General features: G+C 40.1%; 1 protein-coding gene across 18 annotated transcripts in view; it reads right to left on the reverse strand.

Moving 5' to 3' along the window:
- anks1b (ankyrin repeat and sterile alpha motif domain containing 1B) overlaps positions 1–27,085 on the reverse strand; it is an 813,858-nt gene that overhangs the window by 308,697 nt on the left and 478,076 nt on the right. The window lies entirely within an intron of this gene.

Consider the following 27,085-nt stretch of genomic DNA (forward strand, 5'->3'; position numbering starts at 1 on the left):
TCGCCTGTCAGACAGTAAGAAATGCGAACATGAGTAGACCATTTAGCCCCTTAATCCTGTACTGCCTTTCAACAGGATCATGGCTGGTCCAACATTCCTCAATTCCTTTTTCTTGGTCTTTCCCCATTACCCTTGATTCACCTAATGAGCATCAATCTATCTATCTCAGTCCTAAACAAACACAAGGACTCTGCCTCTACAGCTGTCTGTGGCAAGGAGTTCCAAACAGTGCCTCCTGACTCTAACATTCACTACTTTCTCATTCGTAACACTACACAGTCCCTGCTACCTTCACATTTCTGACTCCATTTCAGAATCAACCATGACGTTTCCAAGGAAGTTTCTCCATTCAGCACTAAAGCATTTTAAAACAATTAACTCTTTACCCAAAAGAAACTTTCAGATCATTGGACTTTCATGTGAAAAGTTAGCAACAAACATTTGATGTGTTTTCCAATCCTAAACTTCAGAGTTTTCTGGGGTAGGAAAGAATGCTGCTGTTATCTCTTGCTGGAAATGTTTCTCCACAATCTTTACCCTTTGTTCATAATTTCGAAAGGCACTATCCATAATCAGGGGGATTCCAAAAGGCTATACGAATTTTCTTTTGATGAAAAACATTTCAGACTCATTATCGTAATTGTATACTAACTATTGCATGCCTCTTAATATAATGTTATCATTGCAATCCCCAAACATGATACAAAATTTAAATGTGCTATTATGGGACCTGAAACCAAAACCATACACTTAATGTTGAACTATTTGCCTTTAGCTTTCTTGTTGTCCTATTTATGACTCACAAAGTTGATCTTTCACATTAGTGCCAGCAGTGAAACCTCCCAGTAGAAATGGGGAAAATGTTACCTACCTCATTTGAGATCCTAACTGCAGTATAATCATCCCTGAAGTAGAATGATGATACCATGACTCATAAGCAAAAGTCAAAGAAAAATGAACAAAAATACAGACTGCCCTAGTAACAGCCAAATACACTGCACTGAGAGGAGGTGGAAAATTGGATTATATGTTATCCACTGTGTTACAAATACAACGTTTATAAGTTTGTTAGATTTTTGGGCTGCCCTTTCTACTTAAGGTGAAATGGAGAAATGGACAGTCATGTGACTTGCTCTGAATTCTGCCCCACAATGCTTTTGGGTGGAGTGCTTGCTAAACGTGATGGAAGACGTTCAGTCTGAAGGAGAATGGGAAGAACTGTGTTAACCATGGGTAGATTGTTAATGTCGAAGTCTCAGGGAGATATTGGGAGAGTCAGATTGTGTAAACAGCTGTACAGAGATACAAAATAGAGCAGAAGTAGACCATTCAGCCCCTCAAACCGGTTCTGTTCTTCAATAAGATCATATCTGATCTGCTTGTGTTTCAAATTTCACATTTCCATCTGTCCATAATAACCTTTGATTCCCGCGCCTAACAAGAATCTATCTTAGGCTTCAAAATAGTAAGTGACACCACCTTCTGAGACAGGGATTTCCAAACTCACACAACCTTTCAAGAAAGAGAATGTCTCGCCATTTCTGTCCTAAAAAGGGGTCTCTTCAATTTAACAGCAAAGCTCCATAGTTCTTGACTCACCCACATGAGGAAATATCCTTCCCATGCCCACTTTTGTCAAGGTCATTCAGAGTGTTATATACCTGAATCAGGCCACCCATAATTTTTCTAAACTTCAGTGGAAACAAGCCCAGTTGATTTTTAGTTTAATTTTTTTTCCTGTCTTATATTTTAAACTGTCTAAGGGACCCAGAGGGCCCATGTAATTCATACTGTCATGAAAATGGCCTCTAAGAGGAGAAATGCCCACAACATGCCATTGTTAATCAGGTTATGTTGTTTCCTACACTAAATGTCACAGACCCAAGTCTATCTGCAAGAATCTGAAAAGACAGAGGCACCTCATCTTGCACTATACGTAAAGAAACTGCTGACTCTATCATTCACCACACAGAACAAGATTTGGAACTCACACTCATATTAAAAAAGTCTGAAGTTGTGAGGAGCTAAGAGAAGCTGGAAGATTGGCCTAACCTAGAATAGAGAGAAGAAATTGTGGAGCAATGGGTTAAGATGATTAGAAGATTACGTGATAATGACGTAGCAATGACATCAGAGTCACGTGATTAGTCAGTAGTAGTAGAGAGCAGCTGTAGCCTTCGTGTGAAAGTTTAATTTATGCACATCTTTATCTGAAAATAAATAGCTCTTACTAAAGAGATCATGCACTCAACCATCATACATTTCCGAGACTAGACAACCCCAAATAAAACACCCCAACTACACAACAAAGCATGAACTTCCAGTGTAACGACCATAATGAAAGTCTGTTTCTGGCTTAAACATTAACTGATAGAGAAGGGAAATAGGAAGCAAGCCATCAGCATTAATTTAAAGGATAGCATGGGGATTTTTGGTTGTGCTAAATGTCACATGTTGTGTCTTTTCTGCAGTTTAAAATACAAGGTATCTCCTAAGAACTGGCAAATCAATGTTGCTTTTAGTTTGATTGTTACAGTAAGAGTCTTTAAATTTGAAATCTTGTCATTTGGTTCTTTTCGTCAGCCACTGGAAATGAAAATACCCTTTTAGAATGTAGTTGTCTCTATAGGAATCATAATAACAGAGTGGTAAAAATATAGATCAGTTAGTATTAAATATTTCCATTAAAATGTCCATTCATAGATGAGTATATCTATGGATATCAAGTAACAGGAAATCAAAATTTCCAAGCCCTAAATCAGAAAGATATGACAATGTCCTCCAAGAACATTTTACTAACTGCTTCTCTTGATCCCTTTGACCAGACATGATACAAAGTTCATTATGTAGGGGCAAGGCTCAATTTCTTGCAGCAGTACTTGTCAAACTATTCAAGTTGTTTATAAAGCTCTAAACATTGGGTTCTGGCTGCAAACATCCACACAACATGGGTCAGCTGCTAAGGTAACCTGATTGTTCATAAACTTTAAGGTGGCATGTGCTCTCACTAAAACGCATTGAGCAGTTTTTTCTTAATCTTTAATGTCTTACTTTAAATTTACATTAAGGTAATTATAGATGATTCATAATCTCAGTAGTAAAGTGCAGTGAAGTAGCATTTCAATGTCTTGGCACTGAGAACCCTACCTTAGAAATTAATAAATACCATTTCTTGCCAAAAAATTTCATTCACAAGAAAATTTACTAAGAAATGAAAACAGAAGTGCTGGATAGACTCAGCAGGTCATGCAGCATCCATGGGAAGAAACAACACTTATATTTTTTAGTTGTTGACCTTTCATCAGAACAGATTAATTCTGATAAAAACCTCACTTGCCCTCAAGTTCACACAGCAGTTTGTTTTTATTTCAGACTGCCAGCATTCGCTGTGTTTTTCATTTGTATCAAAATACTCATTCAGAGTTTTGTCATTTTAGTAATGGATACGTATTGGCTAATCTTAAAATAATTTAGTAAGTCATAAATAACACAGTTGACGCAAGCTAACAGTATTCACTTCTCCAGTTCTTCCATGTGTTCAGGAAGTAGTTAACAGAAACCAACCTTCATAGCCTTTATTTTACTTCTTTAAGTGTAACATTAGCACCTGTTTTTGTGTAAGTGTATAGAAGGACAAGCTTCCTAGCAATTGATAAAGTGCTTTGGAATTGAAATGCAATAGTGTACAAATGTCTGCTACAGTCTGCCATAGTCATGTGACCTCTACCATAAGGCATACAACCTGTAAGCACCTTAAGTCTCACTTTAATAAAGACCTCCTTTTGAACACAATGCTGTGTTGTACACTTAAAACAAAGTGCATATATATGACAAGAAAATTGTGATTTGTTATTATCTGATGCATTTTATCTGTTGACATCATTTGTTATATTTTTCATCTCTTTGATACTCTTGCATAATTCTACTATCTCCTGCTTTGAGCTAAGTTGTTGTATACTTAGAAAATATCCATCCTCAGTCTTCCTGCTGCTTAATTTCATAAACAAGCACAGATGTTGGTCCTGGGCAGCATGGACCAAAGCTGGTCTAATACAATCAAATGATCAAATGTGTGATAGAAAAAGAGTAGTGGAGAAACTCAGCATTTACACAGGATGGGGGTCAGGGCGGCGGTGGGTGGGGGTGGTTGCAGAAAGAGTAGAAAGGGAGAGCGAGTCTGCAGCTGGAGAAGGCAAAAGTTGGGGAAGAGGAGAGTGGGGGAAGAGAGGGAGCAGGGAAAGGAAGGAGCAGTACAAGTGGAGAAAGGTCTGGTGTGGGGAAGTGAATAGTCATCGAGAGTGACAGAAAGGAGAAAAAAAAGCTGTTTTGGAACAGGGTGGGACAGGCATATCGGGTTAAAAAGGATGTTTCAGATCAGGATCTGGGATGGATGGATGCATGTAGTATGGGAGTGATGTAGCTGTGGGTTTGAGAGAGAAGTATGAGGTTAGTTGAATAGTTAATCAGATGTTAGACCTAGTACTTTATAATTCTTTTTCAGTGTACTCAACACCTAAATATTTTGTAGCCGAAAAGGAATGTACACATTTATTTCACTTTCTGTTTAAAAAAAAACACGGCGATGCCAAACTCTACTGCATCGCTATGGCAATGTCCAGACCAATCAGAATTTACCTGTCTCTCCTGAAATAAACATCAATAGTTACTTTTTCTTGCTGCCTCTCTGCATCAACCAATCAACACCCTCTTCTCATTGTGTAGAACACAAAGTCTGTTTCTTGTGTCCCAGTTCTAATGAAGACAAAATGCAAAGCTTCAATTTCTCGTCCCCTTTTAGCAACATTAAAGTTCTGTACATCTAATCTTCAACTTCCCAGGCAATTCCTTCAGAGTTAGCTAGAATAGGGGATTATACATGCATGTCCTATCTACACAGTAATAATGACTGCCTGGCCAGCCAAAAGTCAGGTCTTTGCTTATTTCCCTCTCCATAAACAGTGCCCCGATTGCTGGGTTTTTCAAGCACTTTCTGTTTTTATTTCAGATCTCTAGCATCTGCAGTACTTTGCCTTCAACTGAATGTGGGTTCACCTGCTGAAATGGACAAACTGCCCACAAATACCCACTCAACAAAGTTACTGCAATGCACGCCAAGTTGAAATTTCAGGTGTTGTAGCACGAATTCAAGACTATTAATCGGCCCAGGCAAATTTTTACCATATATGTTGCTCTCAAGGGAATTTAAAAATTGATGTAGGGAAATGTTATTGTGCAGATTTAAAATATAGATTAAAATGACTGGTTTTGTTTTTCTGGAATTAATACATCTAGTTAAGATATTTATAAAAAGAGATATTTGAATGAATCAATGTGGATTAGCAAACTACTAAATTAATTTCAATATGCAACACTCAGGTGTGATTTGAAGCCAAAGCTGATTCGAGAAAATAAAAATGATGGCCTAGTTAAATTAAGTGATTGTGAAATGCTGAACAATGTTTATGGTTCATTATAAAGTGTGTAAAACTTTTATCATTTTTGAAAGGAGGTATTGTATCTAAGGCTTCGAGATGTTGCCAAATGTCAGGTTTCAATCTCTACTGTGCTGCAGGTTATAAATGTGTTGTATTAGTAGTAGAACCTATTGGTTTGAAAAAGAGCATTTTTATTGGCTAGCTGCCGTTCAGTTTATTGAACTATTTGACAGGAATATTGTATACTTCATGATGTGTATTAAAACATTGCCACATTTATTGGACTGCAATTTACTGAACTAGCAAGAATATTGATTCACAAATTATTTCTTTTTTAATTGACGTTACCTCTGTATCTTCTAAAATCTTATAATGTCACCTAGTCTTCTCCATGGCAACAGGTGTGCTGTTTAAAGATCATAGTGATACTTTTCTCACTGCAGGCTAATGCAAACAACAGGAAGCAATGCACAGAATGAATTCTTCCCTGACTAGATTTTTGAATCGAACTGTGGACACTGGAGACTGACACAACAGCGAGTGATGAAACATGTGAATGATTGCCAGGATAAGTTTTGCAAGGAACTGCTATTATCACACATCAAATGGATTTATGAGATATACTTATATGAAAACTGAAATTGTTGGTAAAGCTCGGCAGGTCTGGTAAGCACCTGTGGAGAGCAAGCAGAGTTAACGTTTCGGGTTCAGTGACTCTTCCTTAGAACTACTTACTAGGTATACTTTTTGTTCTGACTGCAATTGGAAAATCCATCCAAAAAGCATTGGTTAGGCTGCAGTTCAAGTATCTGCTAATATTAATATATCTAATCAAACATTAAATCTTCCAAAGCCAGTGCATCCAATTGCATAATTAAGCACACAATAATTTGTGTATTTATATTTATTTTCATTATATAAAATTCCTTAATGCATTTAAGATCAATAAGTTTTAGTAAAGCAACTGAGAATGGGTTTCAGAACTAAAAATCACTATTGGGTTTTCAGTGCTCCACCGATGTGTATTCTGATCTAAAATCATTTGAAAATATAACCACAATCAACCATTTGACAATTCCATTGGTATACACTAATAAGTTCCTCAGTAAATTAAAACATCAAGTGTTTTCAATACAAAATATATGTCAGTTGGTACCTCAGACCAAATCAGCAGAATCATTCAGATCTAAACGAGAGGCAGAGGTTCGTCTTGTGGACAGGGTCTGATTTGCGTAAACTTAACAGAAACCAGCATAACAAATCACAGAAAACATGACCATAACTGGGTTGTGGCATAATTGTTAGTTAAAATGCCCTGATCTTTTCCACTTCATCTGATTCTGCCCCTATTGTTTCAATATTACTGGTAGAAACAAGCATAAATCTGACTACAGTTAACGTGCTGAATACATTTTCATGCTAGTTATTAAGGACATAAATGAGAAATTATGGCCTAACTTGCTAGAAAGATAATTTTAACAGTCATGCACAAAGAAACTTACAAAAAACACAAGTTGTTTTCTCATTTATGATTGGCCGATCACAGAAGGATTGTTATTTGAAAATTTATACAAATAATCTACTCATTGTTTGGAATAAATTATATTGCTACCAGCCATGAAATGGATCAGTAATCGGGAACACATATGATTAACACAGGGGTTTCAAGAGGTTCTCATGTTTATACTGGGACAATTGGGTTCCAAAACTTCCAGACGCTGCATATATCATGAATCACATTGGAAATTTAATCTAAATCGATCTGTAAAGTGAATGAACTGGTAAGGGTTAAATAGTACATAACAACTTGAAACTCACACGCTTTAAAACAATTACAAATTTGGAAAGACATGAGTGGAAAATTTGATTCATGGCAGGGCAGATCTGTCCCTCCTATAAGGGCCTATGGTTTGAATGATGCAGTCAAACAGGTTGACAGGCTTTCTTCTTCAAACTTGTCATGAGATTGTGTTATCCCCTGATCAAGTAAGTTAAAAATCACACAACACCAGGTTATAGTGCAACAGGTTTATTTGAATCATTCGCTTTCAAATCGCTGCTCCTTCATCAGCTGGTTATGAAGAAGCAGCACATTGAAAGCTAATGACTATGACCTGGTGTTGTGTGATTTTTAACTTTGTTCACCCCAGCCCAACACCGGCTCCTCCGAATCTTGATCAAATAAAGTTGCTACTTCCTGCTTTCAACAGATTTACTCTTTTATTAACAACATGTACATGACGTTGTGCTTCTGTTATGGGCCCCAAACAAGTGCAAGTACGATTTAAAAATTTGGCTAATGTTTGACCTACATAGTTCTAAGAATAAGAGAAAATCACACCAGCTAAGCTGAATAAATTAACTTCCATATCCTTGCAGAGGATGTGCTCCTATTATAGTGCAATTTATATCCGTAGCACTAAATCAGAAACATTTATATTTTAGAACAGTGAAAATATTATTTTGCTCTGGATAGTACTTTAGCAATTAACTTGCAGATCAAAGACTGCACTCAAATAAATCAGTCATCTGCACTCTCTTAAATAGCTACGTAGCTTTTCAAAAAGGTATCTCAATTTATTGTGATTAATACAAGTTATGCATGGGTAATAGAGATGTCCAGTTTCAAATTCGAGGTCTGGAGAAAAACCTGTTCAACTTTACTTTGAGAAATATTAAGATTCCAGAGCACTCCCAATGTCTTAGTGGGATAGTAAGGGCAGATACTGAGCACAGAAGACAATAAATTTGAGGCCAGGAATGGAAAGAACAAGTGCTCAAAGACGGTCAGTTTTATGAGGATGTAACAGGTTAAACTGAAGGTAAAGGAGAATTGTTCATGAAGGAATCATTTGCCATAGGGAACTTCGAACCAGAATCGAGAATGAATTTTAAATATTCGGTTATGTTTATTTTAGCAATGGAAAAGAATAGGTATATACCGCAGGGCAAGAGTTATAACTGGGGAAAAGGCAATTATGATGCAATCAGGCAAGATTTAGAATGCATTGGATGGGGAAGGAAATTGCAGGTGGTGGGTACAATTGTAATGTAGAGCTTATTCAAGGAACAGCTACTCCATGTCCTTGATAAGTACGTACCTGTCAGGCAGGCAAGAAGTGGTCGAGTGAGGGAGCTGTGGTTTACTAAGGAAGTTGAATCTCTTGTCAAGAAAAAGGAGGCAGCTTATGTTAGGATGAGACGTGAAGGCTTAGTTTGGGTGCTTGACATAAAGAGAGAACTAAGAAGAGCCAGGAGGGACATGAGATGTCATTGGCAGATAGGATCAAGGAAAACCCTAAAGCTTTCTATAGGTATATCAGGAATAAAAGAATAAATAGAGTAGGATTAGGATCAATCAAGGGAAGTAGTGGGAAGTTGTGTGTGGAGTCAGAGGAGATATGAGAAGCGCTAAATGAATATTTTTCATGGGTATTCACACTGGAAAAAACTAATGTTGTCGAGGAGAATACGGAGATACAGGCTACTGGACTAGACAGGATTGAGGTTCACGAGGAGGTGGTGTTAGCAATTTTGGAAAGTGTCAGATGGGATTTATCCTAGGATTTTCTGGGAAGCTTTTGACTGTGATCTTCATGTCATCATTGTCTATAGGGATAGTACCAGAAGACTGGAGGATAGGAAATGTTGTCCCCTTGTTCAAGGGGAGTAGGGACAATCCTGGTAATTATAGACCAGTGAGCCTTACTTTGGTTATGGGTCAAATGTTGGAAAAGATTATAAGAGATAGGATTTAAAATCATTTAGAGAGGAATAAGTTGTTTAGAGTTAGTCAACATAGCCTGTATCTCCGTATTCTCCTCGACAACATTAGTTTTTTCCAGTGTGAATACCCATAAAAAATATTCATTTAGCGCTTCTCATATCTCCTCTCACAAACCTTACTGAGTTCTTTGAGAAGGTAAGCAAACAGGTGGATGAGGGTGAAGTGGTTGATATGGTGTATATGGGCCTCAGTAAGGCATTTGATATGGTTCCCCACAGTAAGCTATTGCACAAAATACAGAGACATGGGATTGAGGGTGATTTAGCAGTTTGGATCAGAAATTGGCTAGCTAAAAGATGACAGAGGGTGGTGGGTAATGATAAATGTTCATCCTGGAGTTCAGTTACTGGTGGTACACTGCAAGGATCTGTTTTGGGTCCACTGTTGTTTGTCATTTTTATAAATGACCTGGATGAGGGCGTAGAAGGATGGGTTAGTAAATTTGCGGATGACACTAAGGCTGGTGGAGTTGTGGACAGTGCCAAAGGATGTTGCAGGTTACAGAGGGACAGAGATAAGTTGCAGAGCTGGGATGAGAGATGGCAAATGGAGTTTAATGCAGAAAATTGTGAGGTGATTCGCTTTGGAAGGAGCAACAGGAATAAAGAGTACTGGGCTAACGGTAAGATTCTTGGCAGTTTAGATGAGCAGAGAGATCTTGGAGTGCATGTACATAGATCCCTGAAAGTTGTCACCGAGGTTGGTAGGGTTGTTAAGGCATATGGTGTGTTAGCTTTTATTGGTAGAGGGATTGAGTTTGGGAGCCAGGAGGTCATGTTGTAGCTGTACAAATCTCTGGTGCAGCCGCACTTGGAGAACTGCATACAGTTCTGGTCACCGCATTAGAGGAAGGATGTGGAAGCTTTGGAAAGGGTGCAGAGGCAATTTACCAGGATGTTGCCTAGTATGGAGGGAAGGTCTTATGAAGAAAGACTGAGGGACTTGAGAGGCTGTTTTCATTAGAGAGAAGGTTGAGAGGTGATTTAATTTAGACAAAGAACATAATCAGAGGGTTAGATAGGGTGGACAGTGAGAGCCTTTTTCCTCAGATTGTGATGACTAGCACGAAGGGACATAGCTTTAAATTGAGGAGTGATAGATATAGGACAGGTGTCAGAGGTGGGTTCTTTACTCAGTAGTAGGGGCATGGAACACTCTACCTGCAACAGTAGTAGACTCACCATCTTTAAGGGCATTTAAATGGCCATTGGATAAATATATGGATCAAAATGGAGTAGTGTTGAATAGATTGGCTTCAGATTGGTTCCAAAGGTCGGCGCAACATCGAAGGCTGAAGGGCCTATACTGCGCTATAAAGTTCTATGTTCTATTCAGCTGTAGGACATTTTTTTCAGAAAACAGTATGGCCATGGAAGAATTAAAAACAAAAATAAGACGGTTCACTGTTACCAAGGAGACAAAGATAGAGACAAGATAGAGGCAAGCAAGCACTGGCAAATACAGAACAATTTCAATATTGCCAACCATGAACAGAGAAAATTTGGATTCATCTAGTCTTGACATTGAAGTGGAAGTCAGAAATTTGCAAATTCCAAACACAGATTAAGAATCCGTGACAGGATGCTTGTACCTTAAGGAAGTTGAGATGGAAGAAATGGAAAACGAGGAAAGATGATGGTGTTGCCAGAAATGTGGGTGACCTGAATTTTTTGATACAATATGCTCCTCAAAGGAGGAATTCAAGGTGTGGGTGGAAGGCTAAACTGGAGATGAGAGCTTGTAGGGGGAATGAAAGATCGTTTTCAAGCAGGTCCACTGTACAGCAAGTCGACAGAATTGGAAATAGAAATTTGAGAGAGAGTTAGGGATAAAATTTTCATGGCAAAAAGGGAGGGGCTAGCAGCCACTGAGACAGAAAAGTAATTTTGTGAGAGGAAGGAGATTAGAAAATGGCTGAAACAGCAGATGAGGTTTTACCTGATGACAAAGTAAGGACCTTAGTCATGGGTGGAGGAGCTTGAGAGATTAGTCTTGAAAGAAGAGAGAGGGTTGAGAAACCAAAGGAGATTCAAATGAATTCAAGTGTAGGTTAAATGAGGATGAGAAATTACAAAGTGCAGAGGACAGGGAAGATGAATTCATATGACAACATAATGGAATACATGGTTAGCAGAGGTGCAGGGTAAACTCAATGGACTCAGAAGAATTAGAAGCTGGAGTTGTCATATATAGGGCTAAACATCCCAGCCCACTGGGAGAGCTGGGAGGCAGGAGAACTGGCACTATGTGAGAGAAGGTGCTAGAAGGGATTCTGATGTCTTTCTGTTGCCATAGTAGGAACTTGAGCTGTCACATAATGGCCTGATTAAGGACCACTTCCAACCAACATATACAGTGTGCCCACATTGGGAGAGCCCAGAACCATGTGAATGACCATCAGATGAACATTAGTACTCAATGGAAGACAGGTGGATACCCACACACACTCCCCATCTGCCCACCAACTCGCCCCCCCAATCAAAACACCCCCATACACAGAGCAGCAGCAGCAGTGTTTATGACCGTAACAACATCTCTGTCCTAATCACCATGGTTTGCCTGCCTTAGCCTATCTTCCACTAAAAGACATTCATGCCCTTCAAGGACACCTTGGCACAGAGACACCTTCGCTGTGGTAATGCTGTCACACACACACCATTCTTCACCCAATTTGTTTCACTCCACGTGATACCAAGAAATGGTTAGAGACACTGGATACTACAAAAACTATGGGCCCTGGCGACATTCCAGCAATAATACTACAACTTGTGCTCCAGAATGTGCTATTCCCCCTAGCCAAGCTATTCCAGTATAGTTACAATACTGGCATCCACTCAACAATGTGGAAAATTGGCCAGGTATGTCCTATACTCAAAAAGGATGGCAAATCCAACTCGACCAATCAGTAAAATGATGGAAGGTCTCACCACCAGTGCTATCAAGCGGCACCTACTCAGCAATAACCTGCTCAGTAATACCCAGTTTGGATTCTGTCAGGGCCACTCACTTCCTGACCTCATTACAGCCTGAATTCAAACATGGACAAAAAAGCTGAATTCCAGAGGGGAGGTGATAGTCATCAAGACCACATTCAACCGAGCATGTCATTGAGGAGCCCTGCAAATGGAATCGATGGAATCAGGGCAAACTCTTTACTGGTTGAAGTCATACCTGGCACATAGGGAGATAGTTCCCATTGCAGGAGTTTCTCAGGGGAGTGTCTTAGGTGCAAATAACTTCAGCCGCTTCATCAATGACCTGCCCTCCATCATAAGGTCACAAATAGGGAAGTTCATCAATGATTGCACAGTATTCAGCACCATTCAGGACTCCTCAGAAATGGAAGCAGTCCATATTCAAATGCAATAGACATGGACAATGTCCAGGCTTAGGCTGAGAAGTGACAAATAACAAATTTGCCACACAAATGCTCAACAATGACCATCTCAAATAAGAGATAAGCTAACCATTGGCCCTTGACATTGAACAGTCTTGCCCCCACTATCAACAACCTGAGAGCTACCAATAACCAGAAACTCAACTGGACTTGCCATCCAAACACAATGGCTACAAGGGTAGATCAGAGGCTAGGAATACTGCAGCAAGTAACTCACTTCCTAACTCCTCAAAACCTGTCCACCATCTACAAGGCACAAGTCAGATGTATGATGGAATACACCCTACTTACCTGGATGAGTGCAGCCATAACAACACTCAAGAAGCTTGACACCATCCAGGACAAAATAGTCCACTTGATAGGCATCACATCCACAAGCCACAGATACACTGAATCAGCACTGTCTACCATGTAGAAGACGCACTGCAGCAATTCACCAAGGTTCTTTCAACAACACTATGCAAACCCACAACCACTTCCATCTGGAAGATATCAGCAATCACTTGGGTTGAATATGATTGGCCTCCACATTTGTGGGTCTTCAGATTGCTGAAGAGACTAATCTAGGATCCACAGATTCTATTGCACTGTGAGCATTGGTAGGTGGTAATAGTGGTTGGAGATGGTAGTGGGTGGGTCTTCCTGATGCTCTGTCTCTCTTTGCGCAAGAGTCACTTTTGTTCAGTGGTGTGGCAGAGATCATTTTCATGGCACAGAGCTCTCTGCTACATGAGGTTTGTCCAGTGATTCTGGTTTGCAGTTATGTTCTCTCAGTTGATGCTGATATGGAATTTCTTGAGGTTGGTCTTGAGGTTGATACCTTTCAAGTGTTTCTTTTGGCCACCCAGGAACATACTGACCTTCCTTCAACTGGGGGTAGTGGGAGAAATATTTGTTTCATCTATAAACACGGCTGAGATGCCGGAGGACTGCAGAATGGCTAATGTCATGCCTTTGTTTAAGAAAGGCTGTAAGGAGAAGCCTGGCAATTATAGTCGTGTGAGCCTGATATCAGTGGTGGGTAAGTTGTTGGAAGTGATTCTAAAAGATAGGATTTATATGCATTTGAAGAGGCAAAAGGAATGATTAGGGATAGTCAGCATAGGGAAATCGCGTGTCACAAACTTGATTGAGTTTTTTAAGGAAGCAACCAAAATGTTTGATGAGGGCAGCATGGTAGATGTTTTTTACTTGGATTTCAGTAAAGCCTTTGATAGGGTTCCACCTAATTAGTAAGGTTAGATCATATGGGATTCAGGGAGAGCTTCCCAACTGGATACAAAATTGGCTTGGGACAGTTGGAGACAGAAGATGTGGAGGGGTGTTTTTCGGACTGTCATCATGCAGCAGCCTCAGCATCCCGATGAACTTATCAGGGCAGCCATATTTTGACAGTATCTGTCTGAGAGCCTGGTGGTTAACTTTCGGAAAGACTTTAGTTAGGTCAATGAAGGCCATGTAAAGCGATTGTTTCTACTCCTGACATTTTCTGTGTAATTGAAGCTCTGTTAAGATCGTGTCTGTTCCTCTGGATGGGCAGAAGCCACACTGCGATTCAGGGAGTATTTCCTCAGATAACTGCAGAAATCATTTGGTAAGGACACGTGCAAGTACTCTGCCAGTGGTTGACAGAAGAGAGAGATGCCTCTATAATTCCCACAGTCAGCCTTATCACCCTTTATGGACATGGTCACAATCAGAGCATCCCTGAGCTCTGAGGGGAATTGTTCTTTGAGCCAAATCTTCAAGAGCAAAGAATGTTCGAGTTCATGGAGCTGTGGGCCCTCCTTTAGGATCTCTGCAGGAATCCCAACAGAACCAGCAGCCTTGTTGTTTCACAGGCTCTTGTACTTCACTCACACTGGGGAGTTCTCCCATGTCACCTTGCATGGATCTCTGGGGGATTTGGTTGATGACTTCCGAGTTGACATTGGTATTATAGTCAACGAGTTTGTGGAAATGCTCGCTCCAGGAGAGTGTAATCGCCTTATTATCCGTTGGCAGTTTTTGTCCGCCTTTAGACCACAGTAGCTTAGACTGTATACTGCCTTGGTGGCACTGTAGAAGCCTGTGTGTCACTTGGCATTCCTGAAGAAGGGCTTATGCCCGAAATGTCGATTCTCCTGCTCCTTGGATGCTGCCTGACCTTTTCCAGCAACATATTTTCAGCTCTGTCACTTGCATCTGCCAGCTACTGGATTTCCAAGGCTTTATCAGTCCACCATTTGCTTTTGAGCTCCCCTACCCTCTTCTGGATATCAGCCATAACTTTGACATAGGCCCTTCCAGTTTATATCATTCCACCAATCACAAAGCGCTGTCCTTTACTTGGAGATGAGCTGTTCAATTTCTGTGTCTTTCTCACCAAAGCACTCCTGATGATTTCTGGACTTTTACCCCAGGGTGTTATTGCAGGTACGAGAATGGTGGATTTAAGCAGACTCCAATGCTCCCCATGTCCTCTGGCAGGTTTATAACAAGTGAGCCCTGTAGATGTTGCATAATGACCATGTCACCCAAGCTCCCAAGCTGAATCTTGGCAAGGTCTGCTTCTTCTGAACCCTACTCTTTCTGTGTAGTCTGATGGACACAGTGGAGTGGACAAGGTGGTGATCAGTCCAACAGGCATCTGAGCCAGTCAGACCCCTGGTGGCATTCGCCTTCCAATGGTCCATGGAGTGAACAATGACCTAACCAATGAGATGCCATTGCTTTGAGCATGGGTGCCTTCAAGATGCTTTGAATTTTTTGTTCTGACAGAAGTGTGCATTTGCAATGGCTGGGTTGTATTCAGTCATTTTGAAAGAGGAAGGACTCCATTGGAGTTGATATTGTCAATACCTTCCCTTCCTATAGTGCCATCTCAAAGGCTGTGGTCTCAACCAAGCCAGCATTGAGGTCTTCAAGAAGAATTACCTTGTCCTCCTTGCAGACCTCCGACAACAGTGTTGCAAGGTTGGCACAGAAAGTCTCCTTTACTTTCTCTTCCAAGTCAAGTGTTGGGGCATTAGCGCTCCCAACTGTAGCCATCTGGTTGTTGGTGAGCATCTTGCGGATGATCATGAGCCCATCCTTGATCCCCACAGGAAGTGGGGAAAGAGTCCAACACTATGAATTCTGGGCTCATTAGCAGCTCTGCCTTTCCAAAAGAAGGTGCAAACACCTTTCACCTCCTTCCTTGGTCTGCCCTTGGTCTGCAAGGCAGGTTTTGGAGCAGCTAGGTCGATCTGGCATCTCTTCTTTGATTAAAATCACAGTTATTCTCTCAGGGTGGTCATTATCAGCTGGGCTCATCGGAGTTCTCACATTCCAGGCTCCCAAATTTATTATTGCTCATTTCTGTCTGCATGCAGGTGATCCCTCTGGATGCAGTAATCCAGTTCGGGGTTTTGAGGCAGACTATTCTTCGGCACCTTTTCCAGCCCCCGGCCGTATTGGAGTGAGCAGCGTGGATCCTAAACAAAGCTGCTCAGCCGTAGCTGCAGCTGACAAAATGCTCTATCTGCCTCGTTCAGGAGCAGGATGACTGAATCTGACACCCACTGCCTGCCGTGTTAGTTTGTGACTAGGGGATTCCAGATATAACAATCGTGCCCGTTTCACCTCCAGCTAATTGCCATAGGACCTTTGTCCAGGATGTAAGTAGGACTGGTACTTCTTGGGCGAACATTTGTGTATGACAGACAGCCAGCAACACATGACCTTGACAGATAGGGGGTCAAAGCCCAGTGGCATGGAGCCCAAGACAACTGACACCTCTTTTCTGTTGTAGCCTCTATTCACATTTGCAACTGTTGTGATGCTCTAATTTAAGTTTGGTTACCATCCTCCACCTGCTCCACCACTGAGGTCTGCATGGATCATACTACACCTGGAGCTTCCCTTTTGACCTTATTGTCTTGAGGTATCCTTTCAGGAGCGACACTCCAGACAGTTTAACATTGAGGTTCCGAGGTATACACAAGCCTTTCCACCACAACAAGGTGACGATCCTTGGAGAGGAGACCAAGGGGTAGCAGATGCATGGGAACACCACAAGTTCCCTTCCAAGCCATTCACCCTCCTGACTTGAAAGCATATCATCTGGATCAAAATCCTGGAATTCCCTTCACATGGAAATTCTGGGTCTACCTATGGACTGCAATGGTTCAAGGCAGCAGCTCACCAGCACCATCTCAAGGCATGGGCAATAAAAGATGGCCCAGTCAGCAATGCCCACATCCCAGAAGTTAATTAAAAAAAACTCCATGGCATTGCTAGCAATGGCACTGTTGAGGCAACTGAGTTCTCACACATTCCAGTTGGGCCACCAATACCTAGGGGGCAGACCATCGTTCTCTAATGGTCGCAAGCCCCAAAAGCAGCTTGTTCATCGGCCCTGTGCACAAACTGCTGCCCCCAGGTTTCACCACATACCAGCATGATCGCCAGACCCTTGGGGAAACTGTTCCCAAAGCACCAATTTCTATTTAATTCACTGCTTTTGCATACTGGAATATTATTGGCAAATAAAATCTACACAAAAGCATCAGATTGTATATTTGACCTTGCATACAGATATTATGTATGTAATATAAGGCTGACAAGATATGCATATTTTACAAACGCTTATAACTGTCTCAAATTTCCTGACCCATAGTGACATAGATCATGGTCAATTTCTGGGTTCCAAAGTGACCACAAGTGGCAATCAAAATCCAGTTAGCAATGTCCCCTTCTAGCCTGGTGAACAGAACAAAGTATGAAGGGCCTCCAACACTGGCCAGCACTTAAAAAGGTGTTTGCAAAATGTTTGGTATGGAGCACCATGCTGTACAGTGGGAGATAGGCCCTCAATGCAGCTGCTAAGAAAAAGATGACAATATTTTGAATGTGGCTCTGGAATCAGCTGCAGACAGAGTTCAGAACCACAGATCACAGTACCAGCATCTCATGTGCATTGAACTGAGGTGAGGAAGTATGACCACTGGAAAACATAAGATGAGAGTTTGATGGTGGCAACAAATGAAACATCAGGACAAAGAGAGGTGAAAGAAAGGCAGAGTAAGTGAACATCAAAAGCTGCAGTTAGGGAGGAATGACATTGGCATGCAGAATCATTGATAGCATACTGTCTGAGTGTGTAATGGCCTGGTATGGCAACTTCTCTGTTCAGGACTGTAAGAAACTACAGAAGGTTGTGTGCACAGCCCAGACCATCATAGAAGCCAACCTTCCATTCGGGGATTTCATTTACACGGCTTGTTCGGGCAGAAAAGCTGCCATCATCATCAAAGACCCATTGCATCCCAGTAATGATCTCCTACAATCTCTTCCATCAGGCAGAAGATACAGAAGCCTGAACACATGCACCAGCAGGTTCAGGAACAGCTTCACCTGGCCATTATTAGACTTATGAATGGACTCTCTAACCTCAAATAATGCTGATCTTGTTAATGTTGATCTCACTTGGCGTACGCTCTGTGCAATGTATGCCTCTAAGTTTTTTTTTCAGCTTTTGATCTGTACATCCCCGTTTGCTATGATCTGCTAGTACTGCCCGTAAACAAAGCTTTTCGTTGCAATTCGGTACACATGACAATAAATCAATCTATCAGAATCAAAACGAGCAGAGAGCTACTTGCAGGTCCTCGTGGACTGTGGCTAATTATGGATGATATAATGTCTGAGGAAATTAAGCATTTTTTCAATTTTTATTCATTGATTTTCTTCATTTACTACAAAAAATATGACTGCTCTCTCCCATGTAGGAATGAAATATAACTATTGGAAAGAAAGCAAAAAGTCACTTGCTACACTTAGTTCAAGAGAGTGGAATCTATCCTCACAACGCTGAGCTCTTTTACAAATTCACATTGTATGTGTGCATTAACTTCAGTTTACATTTGTACTACATGGACTCACATCCATTGAGAGTATGTGAACAGAACATTACAAATTTAACCATGACAGGAAACTTTGGGGTCAAATAGAGCACAGGTTTAGATTTAACTGCAACACTGCTGTTTATCCAATGCCAATTACAGTTTGGCAAAGGAATGTACCACAAAGCACTGTTTCAATCTCTTCTGTTAATTGCTAATTGGTTATCTTTGTGCCTTGAGATAATTGACTGCCAGAAGATTCAGGTTTGTCATCCTGCATTATGAGACAATTTGTAGTTGTGGAATTAACACTGCAGAAACGTCCACTCACATTACAATCAGATCAGGATTGGTGTGACCTCGGGGAATAACATATACCATCAAGAACACGTACAGCAATTAAAACCAAAACTATTACAGCATCTCAAGCAGTGACAAAATATTGTTGTGTGGGGGTTCCTTGAAAACCAGAAATGGTTTAGTGCGGATTAGAATACTCATGCTTTCTGGCCTAACCAGAAGGATTTTATTCAGTATACAATAGGACATTTATTGCATTACAGCAACTATTTAGAATTATATGAATAGAACCTGCATTGATAGACAGACTGTTAGGAGTCACCTCTGTCTCCTGCAAGATCTTTCATCACTCTGCCCAGATCCCTGTGACATCATCCCAAGGAGTTGTGCTTACTGCACTCAATCAAACATTAACCTTTTCAGACCAAAAAAAAAGACATCCTACCTAGATATTGTTGCTGGTATGGTAGTTGGGGCTTGCATAAAGCTTTTGAGAATAAAACCTGCTCTTTGACTTGACAGGATTGCCTGCAATCTAATAACTAAAAGCATCCAACATCCAACTGACTGTTAGACAGGGCTCACTCACAAACAAGAGTTACAAACAATGTGACGCTCAATGAGTTCAAAAACCAATAAATCTTCTTATCAGATGTTCTCTACACTAGTTTTGTCAATGTAGCCGTGTAGTGAGCCAGTGTAGGTAGTGGCTAGTTAAGCATAGAAAACAACAAAGGCAGATAGCCAAAGCTGACCCAACAGCACATGAAAAGAGGCCATTATCAGAACGGTCCTGGTTAACGGTTTTTCAGGATTAGAAATCCAGAGACCATGAGATCAAGCAGCTGAAGTGTATATATGAATACCATCACCAAAGCCAATATTGCCCCATCTTAAACGTGTAGATGAGACTTTTTGACATGGGTAGCGGGTAGCGCACCAGGAGCTTAATGTTCTAAAGGCAGCGTTTGATCAGGATCCCAAAAATCATCCTGCCCATGAACGAGTTTGAAGATAAGCAGGAAAATCATTGTGCAGCTGCTAGGGGGAAGTCCTGCAAATATTTAAATAGGTGTTTCTGTACTGAGTGGGTCAAAGATTCTAGACTTAAAATCCATTGACCTATTTCCCGAGGTTTCAGTGTCATATGAGGGTCTCTGAGATGAGTACAGTTCTTAAGAGACAGATTTGGAAGCCTCTGATCAATGAAACTGAAGAAATGCAGCCATAGCCAGGTGAGAGTCCATTGTTCAAAGTATTTAACATACAGCATGGCAACAGACCCTCTGTCCAACTCGTCCACACTGACCATGTTCCCAAACTGAACTAGTCCCACTTGCCTGCATTTCATCCACATCCTTCTAACCTTTCCTATTCATGTGCTTATCCAAGTGTCTTTTAAATGTTGCAACATGACACTCTGTAAAAGAAAAACTTGCCCCTCATGTCCCTTGCACAAAGCCATACTGACTATCCCAAATCATTCCCTACCTCTCCTACTTCATGTAAACCCTAGCTTTAGAATCGCCTCCAGCAATTACCCACCCCTGATGTCAGTCTCAAGTGTATAGTTCCCAGGCTTTGCCTTACAGCCTTTCTTAAATAAAGGCACAACATTAACTGCTCTCCAGTCCTCTGGCACCTCAGCCGTGGTTATAGATGATACTCCTCCTCCTAATTTCCAAGTATGAAGTTCGTTGTTAACAAAGAAACTACCATACTTGTGTAACTGTGCACAGTATTAGATATCCTACTCTAGGAATAGAGACTCTCACCTTGGGTACCGGAGGTTCGTAACGCTGTTTCCTGGGGTGAGATGATATTTTTCTGACAGACTGGTCTCAATGAAACATATCAAAACCTTTGCAGTGTTAGGACAGGGATGATGCCATGAGGCTGTTTTTCCTTAGTTGGAGAGCTCAGAGTGAAGGGTTACAGACTGAGGATGAAGATAGCAACAGATTGCTTATATCCAAAAGGTCACTGGATTTTTGGACACTAAGAGAATTAAGGAATATGGGAATAGGGAAGGAAAGTGGAGCTGAGCTGGAGAAGGCATGATCTTATTCAACAGCAGATCAGGTCTGAGTGGCTCCCTCCTCTTATTTATTGCTTGTTGGGAATTAGATTTACTGCCTGTGACTGTAACATCTGAATGTTACATGTTATGAAGAGTTATCCCTGAAGGCAATGGGACATTTGCACTGATGTTTCTTTGCACATAACATTATTGCTATTTCTAGGTAACTGTGCGTGACAGCAGATCCATTATACTGCAGAATGCTGGCACTTGACAGCATGCATTGCAATCAACCTACATTTGTAACTGAGGTCAGCTTTTAGCCACACACTGAGCTTAATATTCTTTGGTTGCAGGAAGCTTTCTGTCATCTGGGTGTACTGGGCAATATAAAACAGGAAAAAGGTGAGCACGGTTCAAAAACTTGGTATATTTTATTATTCATTGAATCCCTGCAGTGTGGAAGCAGGCCATTCAGCCCATCAAATCCACACAGACCCTTTGAAGAGCATCCCACCCAGACCCAGTCTCTGTAACCCCAAATTTTTTATGGCCAATCCACTTAACCTACACATTATTCTTAAAAGGTTTATGCATCTTAATCCCACACTACTTCTGCACTGTCATGTTGAAAATATTCATAGGCATTTACAGAATTTCACCAGAGAATTCTTCCACAAACAAGAAAGAAGTCAGAGGAATGCAGGTGAAAGCTAAGCTTACAGTGAGCCTGTCTGCCGGGGATCAGTGTTTTTGAGCTCAGCCGACTTTCTGGACTGGGTGAGCTTTGTCTATATGCCAGTGTTGAAACTTTATTGCTGGAACAGCACAGCAGGTCAGGCAGCATCCAGGGAACAGGAGATTCGACGTTTCGGGCACAGGCCCTTCTTAAACTTTGCATTTCAGAAACATCCTTTAAGTATCCTTCCAATTGGTTTTGAAAGGATTGTGAATATTTTGAAGGCTATTGAACAAAGTAAAAGTGGCCACTGATGCAGTGTAATCTGATTTGGAACAGGCTGTGAAAGATACGGCTCTGAGCAATTTTAGAATGTCTTTGTCACCATTTCCGTAATGCAACAACATGCCACAATGGCTTCCTGAAGAAGGGCCTGTGCCCGAAACGTCGAATCTCCTGTTCCCTGGATGCTGCCTGACCTGCTGTGCTGTTCCAGCAATAAAGTTTCAACTTTGATCTCCAGCATCTGCAGACCTTACTTTCTCCTATATGCCAGTGGGTCATCGATCAGGCATTGCAAGATCATCAATAATCCAAATTTCAGATTATCTAAACAAAATCTCAAGGTTCTGTAAAAACGCTATCCATTAACTGAACAATCCATTATCCGAGCTCTCAGTTATCCGAACAAAATACTCCACGCCCATCTCGTTCTGATAATCGAGATTGTTTTGCATACTAGCTGCCAATGATCTGCCCAGCTATGGAGAAACCAGAAACATTCAACATCCAGATCTTCCCCCCTTCTTCAATGACTGACACTGTTTATGGAAGGTGAAGGCATACACCCTTAGAAGACCTCACAAAATCCATGAAGCTGGATCCACTGTCACTTGCTCCCAAGCCTGTGTAAGACACTCCAAGCAGCAGGTGCATTGATAGAGCTTATCAGGAACATTAAGTTAGCAAACAAACATTTGCCTTTCTGATGCAGCATGCACTAAAAAAAGACATTTGAACATCAGCTGTGCTGTGAAAGGAATTGAAATGAGTCTGATACTCTTCATTTCTACTGACTAGATCTATCTTGATTTTAATAACAATTTCTTATGATTTGCTACTTGTGAGCATATGTTCTTCAAATGTGGAGTAAACTTTGCATTTCAGAAACATCCTTTAAGTATCCTTCCAATTGGTTTTGAAAGGATTGTGAATATTTTGAAGGCTATTGAACAAAGTAAAAGTGGCCACTGATGCAGTGTAATCTGATTTGGAACAGGCTGTGAAAGATACGGCTCTGAGCAATTTTAGAATGTCTTTGTCACCATTTCCGTAATGCAACAACATGCCACAATGGAATCAAAATCACCGATATGAATCTAGCATCTAGAAACTAGTGAACTAGACACACATTTGTGTTGGACTCAATTCAATTTAAGCTGGAAAGCATTAAGATAAAAATGTTAATGGTAACATAATTGGAAATGAGAAATTAACACAGGAAACAGCGTATTTCAAGAAACCTAAAACTGTCAAAAAATAATTGTCAAAATAATGAAGCTTATTATTAAAATAACTGACATCAGAAGCTTTATTGTCACAAGTTGAACAATTCAGTCTTTATGGCTAGAACTTGTTGCAGACTTATTTTTCAGATAATTGCTCACATACATATGGTGCATGGTTTATAGAGAATAATATGCAACTACCTTCCTTTCTGTCTTGTCCATGTTCCCATATCTTTCACTTTCTTGTTGCAAAGTCATACTTAAAATAAAAAGGCTTCCTGAATTTACTAGATGCAAACCACTGATTTGATTCAGAAAAAAGACCTCTGACTTCAAACTGCAGCTTCTAAGCTGGCTGAATATTGCATCACCTGACAGGAAATGTTTTGAATATATTAAGTACGGCCAATCTGTCTAGAAGACAGAGACAAAGGACTTAAAGGACTGTGAATGGGATCTTTTCCAAACCCCATTCAAAGAACATCCAATCACCGGGTGGGGACTTGGTATTAGATGTAATCACTTCAGACCATGAACTGTGACTGAGAAGGGAATCTACCACAGACATCATCTATCCAGGTTGAAACTATCTACCTGGAACACAGAAGCTGTGATCATATTTGGGACACTGGGCTGCTGACCAGAGACAATTAATGCGAGAAGCCAGGTAATCTTTTGTGTGCTTAAGCAATGGTTGTCTCCAGACCAAAGACACAAGTATAAAATGTATTTAAATGACAGACTACCTGAATGGGCCAGTCTCCACCCATCTTGCAAGCTTGCTGACTAAAGCCAGTCTGCAACATATGGATAGCTAATATCTCAACTGCTTGGCTGCTGTTTCCAGAAAAATACAGGTAAATCATCTGTCCACACCTTAAACAGTCTTGATGCCAAAATCCAAAGGATCACCAAGCTCAGCCTGAATTCACTTAATTCATCAATCTATAAGAGGCATATCACTTTAATTGGAATTGGATTTTAAAGTATTCCCATCTATCCTCCCACTCTGTTCCTTATTGGTGCATTTGTGAACTTCAAGAGTTTGAGAGAGAAAGGTGACGCCTTTTCGTTACTTTACTTTGACCAAGCTAACTATAATAAATTCAGTCCACTCTTCTTTGCTTGTATCATTTATAGTCCCGGCACATAAACAGTTAAACACACAGGAACTGACAAGTACATACTTTCTAAGCAGTTGGAGTCAAACTGAGCAAGTGGAAAGTGGAAGCCACTGGACACTGCCACATAGCACTCCAATTCATTTTTATTTCCTGTTTTCCCATCACATTCTTTTTGTTGTACATCCTATTTCGTTAACCAATTGACTTCCCTTGATTTCTGTTTAGTTTTCAACCTTTCTGTTCCAATTCCTTTTAATGCTCTTTAATTTTTCTACCTTCATTACATTTTGTTGACATTCTCTTGAGGTTTTCTTGAATCAAGACTATGCCTTAGAGTTTCTTCCTTTCTTCATCATACAGTTGGTGACGTCTTTGGATCTGATCCTTCATTTTGATCTCTGATCAAGATGTTCCCAATTCCGTCATATCCTCCTAAACCTTTGGTCAAAACCATAAATCCCTGTATTTATTCTGCATACTGCTGTATTTTCAGAGCAAAAATTTGAGTATCTCACGTCATCAAAGGTAACCTGTGGCAAGCTTTGCTCGACATAATCACCTCAGGACTCACAAGGTAGCATTACAAGAACAACTTGCATTGCCAGTGGAACTAAGTAGCATTGATTGAAATATATCCTTGCATTCCTTAATTACTTTCATTTTGAATATTTGAGAATTGTCAAAAAACTAATAGAAATATATTTTATGCTGCTTACACTGAGACTATTTCAAATTTAAGAGGTGATCTAACTGTGGTGTTTAATGCAACCAAAGGATTTGGTAAGGTTGATAGATACAAACAACTAGTTCAGGTCAAGGAAAAGGAGGTATGATCTTAAAAACAGAGCTACACCATTCAGAGGTAATTGCGAACAACATTCCTTTATACAATGAGCAATGTAAATCTCTCCCCATAAAGCTGCTGAGGTAAGGTTCAATTCAAACCTGAGAGTGATGCAGTTTTATCATGTAAAGTTATTTTACAGTCAGAAATATAGCAACTGCTGTAGCTATCTTTGTCCAGGAATACAGCAATTACTCTCAGTAAAAATAAATATTATTACTAATTGCTACTTACGCAACCACGTTCTGTAAATGTCTTCATTCTATATTGTAATAGGTCAAAAGTCAATCATGATCTCAATGAATGGTGAGACAGATTCAAGGGATTGAATGAACAAATCTTATTTCTACTTTCCTATTAAGTAATGCAATTATGAGTGATGTATCAAAAATCCCACCCATACTGCTAGATAGCAGTGGTTACACCAGAAATGAAATATTTAGTATTGAAGTCTGAAAACATACATCAATTCGTCCAAGACTCTGATTTTACTAAGCTTCTCTAAACTTCAATGAAACATAATCGGCAAGACTACATGCATTTTAATTTCTTCCGTCGTTGATACCCAAGGATGTTCTATTTTTGACACAATACAGCAACCAATTAAAATAAGGAACGGTTGGCAGGTTTTTTTGTGCACAATCTCCTTCAAATTTGGAAATATAAATTCTGAAAGCAATTACTGTCAAACAATCACTTCACAAATGTTTTTCATGATAGAGTGTTCCAGTCACTGATAATTTATTGCTCAGGGGAAAATGATCAAGTTATGTGTAGTATGCAAGCAGTTTTCACATTTTCAATGGATGGTTCCAGTAATGAATAGCTATTCTAATAAGATCACCAATTATCACTACTCCAATTCACTTCCAGTGAAAGAAAATCTCTTGAAAGTTTAAAACAACAACAGTATCCCATTAAAAAGTGATCCTCACAGCCCAGATACTTCCAAAGAAAACCAGGAGTTGCCATTCTTCCACACTTAAAAATTTGTTTTGGTTTGTAATATCTTAGTTACAAAGTTTAAGGTTGTAAGAGTGCAATGATTAATATGGAAGTTGTAGCTTATGGAAAGAAAACAAGCAATGGCAGCTTGTCCCTGTTAGTCCCAAGCTTAAGCTAAATTCTATCAACAAGAATGGACTAAGTTATGCTCAGTCTTCAAATCCATAGAGGCAGCCTTTCACACAGGCCCACCACTTCACAGTGAAGAGTTAGGTTAAAATTGGAGCTGATATTTTATAGAATTTGGAAAGGTAAATAAAAGTTCTCGTATAATAGCAGCAGTAGCCACAATTTCAGATGTAAGAATCACCAAAGTAATTTTTCTTTAAAAAAAGACAAGTTTTATCATAAATCTAGTGTATGTTTAGAGAGCTGAATCAATAAAATACTATCCCTGAATTAAAAACAAAGCAGAAAAATACCTTCTATTCTATGTGGCAAAGATCACTTTCCAAACACGTGCGAGTCTTACGAGAGATGGTGTTATATGCACACCACGATCAAAGTCCCATGTATTGTACACAGCTCGAACAACATGATGGCATCACTAGTCCCATGTTCATGCATCCTAGCCCAATTGTGAGCAGGCAAAGACATTGACATTTTGTGAATTAAGATTGAGGGTATTATACTGCGCCTTAAACTGTTTTTCACAGGCTAACTTCACAAGTATTATATCTATCATCCTTTACCTAGGCCACGTCTTGGTGTCAATTGATGGGAAAATAATTGCACAGCTACCACCACATGAATATTTAAAGATAGAATTCAAGAATGGCATTGTTGCTTTACATTGTCTTTCCATACATGTCAATTTGTTTATAGTTCAACAGTCTATTATTCTGATAAATACTATTAATTTTCAGGATATTAGATTGCTTTGAAGTAACATTTTTTAAAGGTTTGGCCTTCACTATCTTTTTAAACCAGTTCAGTTTGAATTTCGGGTAGGGAGACAAATAGCAGCTCGGGCATCTGATTTCAAGACTGGATTTATATGACCTAAGAGTACCAAAGAGTCTAGTTAAGGTAAATGTATCCATTTTAATTACACTAGGTACAATTCAAAATTTGTTTGTCACTTTCTAAGAAGTATTAAAAAAAAGTTGAACTTAACAGCTT

This window comes from Chiloscyllium plagiosum, chromosome 23 (assembly GCF_004010195.1).
Source record: "Chiloscyllium plagiosum isolate BGI_BamShark_2017 chromosome 23, ASM401019v2, whole genome shotgun sequence".
NCBI classification, from domain to species: Eukaryota; Metazoa; Chordata; class Chondrichthyes; order Orectolobiformes; family Hemiscylliidae; genus Chiloscyllium; species Chiloscyllium plagiosum.